The sequence below is a fragment of the Cynocephalus volans genome, chromosome 17 (genome assembly GCF_027409185.1).
Source record: "Cynocephalus volans isolate mCynVol1 chromosome 17, mCynVol1.pri, whole genome shotgun sequence".
In the NCBI taxonomy this organism is placed as follows: domain Eukaryota; kingdom Metazoa; phylum Chordata; class Mammalia; order Dermoptera; family Cynocephalidae; genus Cynocephalus; species Cynocephalus volans.
In genome coordinates, this window is record NC_084476.1 from 35,797,803 (window position 1) to 35,810,811 (window position 13,009).

At 36.0% G+C, this 13,009-nt stretch overlaps 1 pseudogene; it reads right to left on the minus strand.

The window, feature by feature from the left end:
* The window catches only part of LOC134365901 (testis-expressed protein 10-like), a 38,966-nt pseudogene extending 26,313 nt beyond the window's left edge, over positions 1-12,653 (minus strand).
* Between the last annotated feature and the right edge of the window lie 356 nt (positions 12,654-13,009).

Genomic DNA, 13,009 nt, shown 5'->3' on the forward strand with positions numbered 1-13,009 from the left:
GAACGTACTACTCTGCTGCACAGTGTTAATAGTGAAAAAGGCTATGCATGGATCGGGACAGAGAGTACATGGGAACTCTGTACTTTCTGCTCAGTTTTGCTGTGAACCTAGAACTGCTCTAAAGAATAAAGTCTGTTTTAAAAAAATGAAATTCCGATACATGTTACAACATTGTTGTAGAGACATTATTTCATACACAAAAGGATAAATACTATAAGATTCCACTTTACATGAGGTATGAAGAATAGGCAAATTCATGAGTGGGTAAAAGGGTCACGAAAGTCAATGTACACTGAGAAGTTAAAATTAAAAAAATAAATTCAATAAATAAATAAAAGAATGATACTTATGCATACTGAGAAAAAAAAAAGCAGTTAAAATGGTTCATGTTATGTATATTTCACCACAACAAAATAAATTATATCACTGGTAACTCTCTATTTCAACCTGAGATGAAAAAATTTAGACATGAATGTTAAAAATATACTGGGGGAACATGAAGACGAGTGTGAAGGCCACTGGCCTAGACTACTGTTGGCTTCCCTAACTATGACCTGTATTGGTATGTACTAAGTATTCAATGCACTAACAAGAGCAGCCTATAGGGCCAAAAAATAACCACTGGAGGAACCCGATGAAGAATAAGTTAATTATACCAGCAATCCATCTTTGCTAAAAAGTCTACAATTCTCCATCTCAACCTCCTCAAGTTAACTCCTTTTTTTTTTTTTTTTTTTACCTTTTATATCTTGAGACAAATGTCACTTCAACACAGTAGCCTCCCCTAGGACCCTCCTCCTCCTTGAAAGGTCAGGACCGCCTCCTTAGGTATAAACCGTAAACTCTTCCTTCATTATATTTATCAGTCAGTCACTGATTAAAGAATCAGAGAAATAAGTATGTCTCCCTCATTAAACTATACTCCATGAGAACTGGCACCCTGCCTATTTCCTTTACCACTAAATGCTCACCGCCTTATATATACACCATGGAATACTACTCTGCCATAAAACAAGAATGAAATTCTCTCATTTGCAACAACATGGATGAGCTTGGAGAAACTTACGTTGAGTGAAATAAGCAAAGCACAGAGGGATAAATACTATATGTGCTCACTCATATGTGGGAGCTAAGAGAGAAAGAAGGAAGGAAAGAAAGACCACAGTGGTGTGTTGGACTTGCAGAGGGAGAGAACATTACCTAAGGATGCAAAGGGGGATGGGGAGGGAGGTTAGGGATAATTGGGGGGATAACTGGGTGGGGTCACAGGGTATAATCACAATTTGTGGTAATGGGCAAGCTGCCAGTATGGATCTGGCCATCACATCTTAGGCACGAGTGCTAACAATTTGCTTTGTACCCTATGAATATTCATAACCAATAAATAAATAAATAAATAAATAAAAACTAAGTCAAAAGGGAAACAAAAAGCACAGCACAAGGCAGTTACTCTCTCTGCTCCACCATTTCACAATGCGATTCCCTGAGTTGCTGTACTCACCACCAGGACAAGACCCTCACCAGATGTGTTTCCTGCACTTTGGACTTACTAGTTTCTGAAACTGTAAGCGATAAATTTTGTTTTCTTTACGAAAAAACAAAAATGAATTTGGTGGACAATGGATAAGACCATTGTAGTAGATTGATACAATGGAATCCTATACAGCAATATAAAAGAACAAACTACTGTTACATGCAAGAATGTGAATGAATCTCAAAAAGACTACTGAAAGAAGCCAGAGACAAAATATTACATACAGTATGCTTTTTAAAAAAAAAAAAAAATTATATGAAGTTCTAAAACTAAATACTAACCTATAGTGTTAGAAATCAGACTGCGGATGCCTGGGGTAGCAAGAGATGTGGAAGATTGACTAAAAATAAGCATGTGGTAATTTAGGATAAGGAAAAGTTCTATTATCTTGGCATAGTAATTGGAGTACGTATGCTTGCCAAACTGTTCACTTACAATGGGTGCATTTAATTGTACATAAGTTATACTTCAATAAAGTTGATTTTTAAAATGTAAAAATAAATGAATAAATGCTCACTACCTAGTACAGTAAGTGCCTTGTACATATTAAATGTCCAATACATGTGTTAAATAATGGCACACCAATATACTCTTGGATAATTTAATGGTCTACTAAGTTCCAAACATTCTACCCATTATTTAATCTCATTTTGATAAAAATTATATATAGAACCCCTTACCAGAAAAAAATACACAAATATACAATGCTATATCATTATTTCAAGAGTTCAAGGACTTTCTGAAGCTTACCCATGGATAAAAACTTTTGCTCCAAGAAGAAAATTGTACGTGGGGGAAAATTTTCTTGAGCAAGATGTCAGGATTTTATCTCTCTGTTTGACTCTGTCACCTCAACTCCAGAAATTCCCTAAATTACTCTTCCTAAAACAACAGTTCTAACCCAACCACAAGTCTTCAATGCCAAAAGGATCAAGGCTAAAAGATAAATAAACTCCAGAAATAAGAAATTACTTTTGAGCATTAAGGTCAGTGACAAGAAGAAACCAGCTTTGACCCAGGTCCATGCCCTCCATTCCTTACCTTATCCTACAGCTCTCCTGTATGCTGTCTTCTCCAGTTAGTATAGTCTCTCATCCCTTGCATTCCTGCCTGCTGAAATCATATCCACTACATCCAGTCAAATACTACTCTTCAATATAGCTTTGTCTGTCTATCCTAACAAGGGATCTGTCTCTTCCTATGAATTCCTATAGCACTTAATTATACAGTTCTAATGATACTTATATGCTGCCTTGTTTCAAATATGTAAATTCACTCCTCCTGTCAGTTACTGAGCTATTGTTTCTCAGCTTCAAACCCACACTTTACGCTTTGCTTTGTAATCCTGGTGCTCCGACTCTGTGAGCCACATTTTTTTCCTCTGCAGCTGCTTCTCATTGGGATCTGCCAATAATGGTAAAAAGAGACTACAAAGCTGTAGGAAGATGAGACACTCTCCCATCCTATTTTTTTGCTTCCCATTGCTGCCAGTATCGACCGGCAGATCTTCCTTAGGCCATTAGCAGCACATTCTAGTAGCCACAGTTTACTCCAATTTGCAGTTTTTCTGACACAGAAACAGAACCACCCCCTAAGAAACACCAGCACCTGCTAGCCAGAGCCCCCTCTGCAGCATTCTGGGCCTCAGTCCCATTGGGCCCCACTTCTGAGCTCAAGACACTAGCACCAACCGAGCAGCACCCACTTCTCAGAGGTCAGAGTTTTGGCTCCCTTCTCCAAGCTTCTGCCATTCCTCTCTTTGTTCCCCCAGTTCTAGAGATAGTAGCTGCCTCCTCAGTTGCTACCTCCAAAATATCTTACTGTTCCCTTCTGTCATTTTGGTGTTTCAGTTAACAAATCCTTTATATTAAATTCTCTGTTAAAAAAAATTACTGGTGTGTTTTCTGCCTCCTGACACTCTTTCTTACAATTCAGAACGAAACTGCTTAGGAGAGCGAGTATACCTTGAGACATCTGATTACCTCTATCACGATACTTTGTTCATAGAAAGCAACCAAAATAAATATTTAGTGAATGAATGAAAAAACCATATGCCTATATGCCTATAACAGCCTTATCACTTCTAAGCATATCCTTGGAAACCTGCTCAAAGAACTTAATGATTCTTTGGTGTATCTAAGAACCTTTTGACAGACTGTAAGATCCTTCGCAAGTGTTTGTTCACTTGGGCGAACTACGGTTTTAAGTGTTCTAGCTTGTACCTGTTTGTCATATTTTATCGCATCATGTGTTCTCACATTTATCTGCTCTCACTTGAGGTGGACATTTTAAATAATTTTCAGGCTTACTTTTCCTTTTAACTCCATCTTTTAATCTATCACCCATCCCTTTCTGATTATTCTCCAATTATCCCTCTTCTTTCAGGATACTGATATTAGTGTCATACCAATTTCCTCATGTATAAATGAGAGCAGAATTAGATGACCTTCAAAATGCTATCTCACTTAGAGATTCAATAATTACATAGTGTCTCACCCAAATAAATCCCCCACGTCGGCAACGTTTACTAAATTAGTATTTATGTACTTTGATACATTCTTGTAGCACACAAAACACTCAGTTTAATTTTTTTTTTTAAATCAAAAGCCTGTTAGTCCCAAGGCTTAAAGTGACTTGTTCAAGATTAGCCATACTACTGCTACTTGTATTTTCACAAAATCTAAATATACATGCCTCACAGTTTAGAAAGTTCCATATTAAGACTAATTATTTACTGATAATTTGTTTAAAAAGCTTTTCAAACCTATACAGTGGAAAAGAATCACAATACCTTTTATTTGTCTCTTTCCTTCTGTGCTCGGTTATTTCTTTTAAGGCATATGGAAAATGGCTCATAAAATGGTGTTCGAAATCACTGAGGTAATTCTTTCGAAGCCATGATTCCTATTAAAATAAGCAAAGATTATAAAATCTACAAGAAAAAATAATGTGAAATAACCAATAAAAGTTTAAGCAGAAATTTGAAAACTTATTGCTATTCAACTATACAGGTTTCATTACAATACATCTTTTGCCAGTGATATGTAAACACATGTTAAAACTAAAATGAACTGTTACGGCACATAAGTTTCGTCCGCAGATCCTTTTGGTGCTTAATAATTACTTTTACTTGAATTTTATCTGCTGTTTAAGAGGAAAAAAAGGGAGAGTAAATGAGATTTAAGAAAATTCTGAATTTGGACCATTGATGCAATGTTTATAAAATACTTAAGAAAGTCTTATACCTGGTGGTCTATTTATACCCTAACTCTATTCCTCAGCAAATCCATTATTTCCCATTAACGATATTTAACACTTTCACAAAGCAATACACTTCCCAAAATGCTTCAGAAATATTAGTAATTTTATCATTCCCTCCTACTTGAACACTGTCTCTCTAATTCCAGATCATAACACTCTTATTTCCTTCTCTCCGGGATAATCAACTATCCCATTTTGCCAGAGACTGAGTGGTTTCTTAGGATGTGGAACTTGAGATGCTAAAACAGCTGGTCACCCGAAAGTTCAATTGTTTTTCCTTCTTAGTAACCTTTACAAGATTCTTCTATTCTTCCTGACTTCTAAATGTCTGGATTTACCCAGATATCAATCCTTGTACCATTTCTGCCTGAGCTCCAGATTCTATGTACATTTGTATCTTGGTACCCTGATATCTCCTCTTCAACTTCTAACAGGCATTTTAAAACTCAACATGAATAAAACCAAACTCTCCCTATCAACAGTCACCTTGCCATCTGGACCTTAACACAGGCATTGTCCTTAACTCCTTTTTCCTTCACTATGCGCACCAGCAGTGCTGTTGGCTTCACCTGGATCCAGTTACTTCGCATCACTTCAACCACTAGCTACCATTCTACTCCAAGCTACCATCTCTTACCAGGATTACTGCAATAGCCTCCTAACTTATCTCCCTGCTTCTCTTCTTATCCCCCAAAAGTCAGTTCTCCACACAGCAGCCACAGTGATATTTTAAAACATAAATCATGCTTCAAAATGATACAGAAAGGGGAAAAGAGAATGGCTGTACATATATGTACGGCAAACTGGTCATCCATGAAATGATGGTTACTCGAGCTGGACAGTAAGCACAAGGGAATCAATGAGTGTTCTACTTTTGTAAATTCAACATATTAAACAGTTCAATAAACACAGTGCAGATCATGCCACTCTTCTGCTCAAAACCCTCCAATGTCCACCACACTCAAGTTAAAATCCAACCTCCTTACCAGAGACCACAGAGAACCACATGATCTGGCCACACTGTCACTACTCTTTTTCTCCTTCACTTTCTACCATTCTCCTAGCACCTCATTTGCACAGGCTTTCCTGCCTTTCCTCAAATATGCCAAACTTGTTTTGTTCCCACCTCAGGGCCTTTATACTTGCTGTTCCCTATGCCTAGGATGTTCTTCCCACAAACCTTCGCAAGACTCGCTCTTTCACTTCATTCGGTGACATTCAAATGTCTTACCCTCAGAGTGCGTTTCATAACAAACTATCTAAACTCCCCCTCACTCTGTTCCGACACACGCTGTCTTTACACCCTGCTTTACTTTCATCTTTCTTCCTAGTACCAACATTATACATTTGCTTACTGTCTATCAGTCCTACTAGAAGGTAAACATGAGAGCAAGCATCTATCAATCTGTTTATCTCTACGTCCAGAGCCTAGAACAACACTATTCAAAGGGCCTTTTTGAAATGATGAAACTGTTTTCTATCTCTGCTGTCCAATACAGTAACCTCTGCCCACATGTAGCTATCGAGCACTTGTGACCGAGGAATTGGATTTTAAATTGTACTTAAGTAGCCACATTTATAGATGCCCAACAAATCTTAGAATAAATCCCTCAAGAAGCATGACTGCATCTGTCTGTGTTTAGTTGCAAATTCTAATCCTCATGGGAAAAGGATAACAGCAATGAGACATACAGCAAAAAAGTAGCAAGTAAGCCCAGCATTAAAATACAAAGTTATGGCAAAACAAAATTTTCAGAGTGCATAATTACAATTGTGACCCTGACTCCCAGGACCCTGAAAGCCAAAGCGAATTAAAAAGTTAATGTTAAATTGTATTTTCATTTTAGAAACTAGCTACATATTACGTATACACACAGTATATCAGAAATAAGCAATCTCAGTAAAGATCTGGGTATTCAACCACTGCAAATAAGATTCAATGCACCTTGAGATTTTTTTTTCAAACCAAGGATCAAAGTTTGAAATTACTACAAAGGTTTTTTTTTTTTTATTTTTAAACTAGTTGAATACAAATGAAATTTCTCAAATATGCTGCAAATACTAGTAAACTAAACGCATTAAACAGCACCAACACTTAAAAGTAAGTAATCAGTGGTCTTAGAACTGTGTACCTAACCCGGATGTCAACCTATCAACAGAAAAACCTATAGATTTTCTGAGGAAAATGTTACAATTCAGCCTGTGGTGTGTGATTCACTTTTAAGGCCAAGAAATGCCATTCTGTCCCTCCTAAAGATTAAACCGTTGCAACACAGATGAGCTTGGAGAACATTATTTTAAGTGAAATAAGCCAGGAACAGAAAGAGAAATACAGCATGTTCTTGCTCTATGCGGAAGATAAGAAAGTTGATTGCTTATACACAGAAAGTAGAATAGTGATTACCAGACACAGGAAAGGGGAGTAGGAAGAGGGTGACTAACAGATGCAAAATGATAGCTAGAAAGGATGGATAAGATCTAGTGCTCTATCTAGCACTGTAGGGTGACTGTAAGTAACAATTTATTGTATATGCTTTCAATGAGCTACAAAAGAAGATTTTGAATGTTCCCAATACAAAGAAATGATAAATGTTTGAGGTAATGGATATGCTGACTGACTGAATTAAGATCATTACATATTGTACACATGTATTGAAATATCACACAGTACCCCATACACATGTACAATTATCATGTCAATTAAAAAAATGCTTTCTAATAAATATCAAAAACTTAGGAAGGAAGGAAGGAAGGGAGGGAAGGAAGGGAGGGAAGGAGGGAGGGAGGGAGAGAGGGAGGAAGGAAGGAGGGAAGGAAGGAAACAATACTGGAAATTAAAAAATGATTAAGCTCTTATGGGTCACCCAATATCTTAACTAACAATCTACAAATAAAGGTGAATGAGAGAGAAACTAACAGTGCAAGTGGTAAAAAAAAATAAATTACCATGCACTTTCACGGCATTATGTATGGCTAACATACATTTTTATACTTTGTCTCTAAGATAATGGTTCTTATTTTATCAAGTTATTACAGTTCAGTATAACAAATCTGCTAAGGTAAACTAGAGAATTCTACCACCAGATGCTTTCAAATATTATTCCTATCTGAATTAACCACCCTCCCACTCCAGTCATTTCAGTTTGAAACCGTATCTCAACGCAGTATTCTGGTCTTCAACAGTCTATACAGTCTTTAAGTTTAGTAGCCTATTTTAAGGAACTGCTAAAAAAAAAATGTAGCCATGTTATAAGAACACAAAATAGATCTAAAGCATACTATTTTAAATATCCGTAAAATTAAAGCAGATCCTTTGTCAGTGTTATCAAAATAGTAATAGATAATCCAAAACTAGCACAATTAATAAATTTGCAGATTTGTTATTTTGGCCCTACTATCCCATCTACATACAAATACAACTACCAAAGCAGTACCAAAAGTTTACTGGTGCTCATATGTCACCAAACACCAAAGAGGCTTGGAATTTTTATTTCTCGGCTCTCTAAAAACAAAGAAAAGGCTGGTACTCAAAGTCCATGTTGAATATCATTACTTTTCTTTTCTATCTTAGCCTTTCAGATGAAAATAGACCAATTCAAGATTGCAGATTAACATATACTTTTCTAAGAAGCTGTACAGATTATTACAAGCCTAATCACAAACCAACTGCCATATGAAAATCAAGCTTTACTTTCTCCAAATCACACACTATACCCCTAATCATGACTAATTTTTTTTTGCCAGTTTGTGCAATGAATCAAAAGACAGAAAGGCTCAAAACTATTAAACAAAATGCTACCCTGTTTGGAAAAACAACTCAAAAAACGTCCTTACAGATGACGGGTCATGGATTATTAGCAACAGAGCAAGCTCTTAAAAGAAACACACACCTTAATACAATTCCATAAAGCTATTCGAGATTATCAAATACTATTTAATTTATCCCTAGTCATTTTACGCAGCCTTCTGACTCATTCTGAACTTCAGCATGAAATAAAAAGAATTAAAAAAAAAAAAAAAAAGAAAATACTGCATTCTCAGTTTTATCTGTACAAAGGCCACCTCAAGAATTCACACTTGCCTTGTCAAAAGTCCTTGCAGAATTCTTCTATAAACCAGATGCTTCAATCTTTGAAGTCTTGCTCCGGCAGCTGATCTTCTAAAATGTGCTACCATATTAATTTAGCAACACTTCAATCTTACAGTTTGTTCTTCCTTAGTTGCACAGCAAAAGCATGGCAAGTACTACATTCACTACAGCACACTTAAAACAATTCAGGGCTAACCACCCATTCAGTCTGCTCCATTTCTGCTAAATATGGCAATGGGGTACAAAGTGGAAGAGACTACTTAATAAACAACTGTTTTAATAATACAACAGACTTTCAGAAACTACAATACCCTGACATAATCAACCTGCCATAAGCAATACACTGCAACTCGACTGTGAATTACACCTAATAAAAACAAATGAAATCAGGTATATTGTTATCCATTTCACTTTAAAAAAAGGGAGGGAGGGAATTAAATATATTCAGATAATAATCTCTAACTAATTTGTCTCTAAAAACTAATTTGTAGTTTTGCGCAAAAGAAACAAGTTTATAGTTCAACTCTGGGTATTTTTTGGAAAATGCATAACCAATTAGTAGTAATAAGCTGATTTCTAATCTTCCCATTTATGATAAAAGGCATTACTAAGAAAATAAAGAACCCATTAGTTCTCACCAATTTATGGGTTTCACCATGTTGTTTAGAGAGTTTCCACAGAACGGAAATAACGTTAAGAACTTGCTGCATAACCTGTAGAGGTTCTCGTTCTACACCATTTCCAACAGAAGCAGATAGCTGTGGAGGCACAGCTTCAATCCAGCACTCAATTAACAATGGAATTATTATCTCAATAAATCCTTTCAGGTTTTCTGTAGATGACAGGCCTTCATCCACACTGCCTCCCCCAACCAGGTACCTAATAAGGAAGGGAAAGAATGAAGAAAAAGATTAATGATAAATAAATACTTATGGGCCGAGCCCGCGGCGCCCTCGGGAGAGGGCAGCGCTGGGAGCGCGGTGACGCTCCCGCCGCGGGTTCGGATCCTATGTAGGAATGGCCGGTGCACTCACCAAAAAAATATATATATATTTATTATCCCTTGCTTAATTTAAATCTTAAATACAAAATACCACTAAAATGAAGCTCCATAAATAATTACATTAATCAAGACTAGAAAGAAAAATGAAATTCTAAGATGACAGAGCCAACAGAGTTCATCAAGTTTTATTTCTCATTAGGCTTTGCTAGAAATGAATAAATTAATATGCTTTCAAATGACTCCTCCCATCAGTAAACCAAATCAAATCATGAGTAACTATATGAAAACTATGAAATACAACGGCATATCTTCCCATCATAAGCCATCAATGGTCAGCAGTTATAATTCAAAATAGGAAAACTGAGTGTGGACATAACTGAAATCCTTCTTACCGTAGCCTGAACTGTGTGTGAACTGACATTTGGCTGTGAACCCCCATTTTCATAAACCTGGACGTGTTGCTGGTCGTTGGCATGTTCCTTCCAGTTGATAAAAATGGAGTTGCTAGTGGCATGGGGATTTTCTTTTTGTTCCTGAAGTCCTTCACTTTCTCTCAACCTACTGGATCCATCTGCCAAGGCCTGAAGGAATTTACTGAGTCTCACTAAGACTTTCAGCCTCCGTTGCTCCGATTAGGATTTACAGAAAGTATCCAGGACTGGAATCTGTCTCTACTTACCAGTCCTTTGGACAGCTGCTGATGAGAAATAAGTTCTACAAAATTCTTAAGCAATATACTGCTACGGCCAGTAATTAGAGCTGGGTACTGGTCCAGCAGAATGTCCAAAAGTTTTAAAGAGTCCTCCTGAATGCCTTCAGTAATGTGAGTCATGGCACTAGAGAGATGGGCACTTACCAAAGGAAAAAATGGAGAAATTTGTTCAGCTCGTATTTTGGGGGCCAGGAATTGAAGAAGCTGAACTGCTGCTAATCGTACATTAGCATCTTTATCTGTAAGCACAGCAGTCACTTCACTTAATATGTTTGAAAGGTGTGCATCAATTATAAATGGGTACTGAGACAAAAGGTCTTTAAGTCCAAGAAGAGCACTTTGTTTAACCCCAGCATTGTAGTGATGCATCTGTGACAGCAGATCCTATAAATAAAAATACACATTTTGGGTACATACACATACACATTCTACTATTTTCAAAGAAACATGCTAACTAAAATTATGCTAATACACTAACACTCCTTGGAAAAACTACCTCAATAAGTACTTTAAACATTATTTAGCTTTTATTAAGATCAGATCACAGTGTTATCTTTAAGATATTTTTATCTTAATAATGTTACATAATTTTCAGTTAGAATTTTCTCATTTTTACATTAACCTGAATGCAGACTTAGGCACTCTATGATTTAAAGTGACAGCAATCAGCACCATTTACTGAAGACCAACTATAAACCAAACATTAAACATTACATTATGTTCACTTACATACTTTTGATTTAACAGGCCCTTTCTGCCTATTTTAAATTGTCTTTCGGAAGGTGTGTGTGTGTGTTTTATTCAAAGCACACTACTTAACAATTTTATTTCTGGCATAATGTACATAACCCTCAAAAAAACACATAACTTCAAATACCTTTCTGGTATTATTTAACCCTCAGAGCTTAAAAACCAAAACTAGAAAATGCATATCTTTACAAAGACTTGTACTATACACAAATGTTCATAACAGTATTATTCATAAGAGCCAAAAAGTGGAAACCATACGTCCATCAACTGTGACATAACCACACAATGGGATACTATATGACAATACAAAGGAATGAAATACTGCTCTGATACATGCCTCAACACGGATGAACCTCAAAAACAGTATGCTAAGTGAAAGATCAGTAACAAAACACCATGTAGTATATGATTGCATTTACATGCAATGTCCAGAATAAGCAAATCTGTAGAGAAAGAAACTCGATTTGGGTCACCTAACGCTGGGAGAATGGAATGGAGTGACTTCTAATGGATACAGCGTTTCTTTCTGCAGTAATTAAAATGTTCTAAAATTAGATTATGGTGATAATAACATAACTCTGTAAATGCACTAAAAACCATTGAACTATATTCTTTAAAAAGGGTGAATTTTATTACGTGTAAACTATATCTCCATGAAGCTGTTAAAAATTTTTTAAGCAAAACTACTGGTCAAACTTCAACTGACTTCAAGCATTCCACAGGAACCTATAATAAGCTATGTGCTATGTATGGGTTCAAAAATGAGTAAAACAGGATCTTATCTTAATCAGCTATAAAAACAGCTGGTAAAATGTTTATCAAAAGCTTGACACATTAAATAGTTAAACATAAGAATTATTTCCAGATGATATATCACCACATAAGTATTCTAGGGAAAAATCATTATGGGTTTAGTTTAGCAAGCCTTTCTGGAGGAGGTGGGAAAGACGCAGGTATGAGGTCAGATATAGGAAACAGATGAACTCTAAACATTATCCATCAATAAACCCTATGACTCTAGGCAAGCCATTTGCTCTAAGAGTTAAAACAACTTTTCACAGAAACATAACATTCTACATGATTTCAAAAAAAATCTCACTTAACCAAAACACAATTTATGTCTTACCTTTATGTTAAGTTTCCTATTGTTTGTTGGAAGTGTTCCATTCTCTGAGTTGCTCAGGCAGATGTATTGTCTTTGTTTTAAAGTTTGTTGCAGTAGCATTTTCTAACTTGGGCTTCTTTTTACCAAATTTAGTATTACTTTTTGGAAATCATCTTGGCATTTTCTTTCTTTGGTCATTCTTGAATGCTATAACGAAAAAAATTAATTTAAAAACAATGGATAAAGACAAGAATAAACGATAACAAAAAAGCTATTTTCCTACACTTACATTACTCTAACACTTATTTCAAACATACTCAAGAATCAAGGCCTACAGTGATTATGTCAAAGGATCAAAATATTCAATAGAAAACACTGTTAAGAAATGCAAAAAGTAAGCTGAGTCGAGAAATACTGGCATCAAGAAATACTGAGGGGTGTCATTAACAATAGGCAACAGTCTTGCCACTGGTTTTGCAAGATTTTCTGAGCCATGGAACTCTCTGTCAAGCAACATGCTAAGTGGAGACCTTCCGAAATGATTTTTTTTTCCT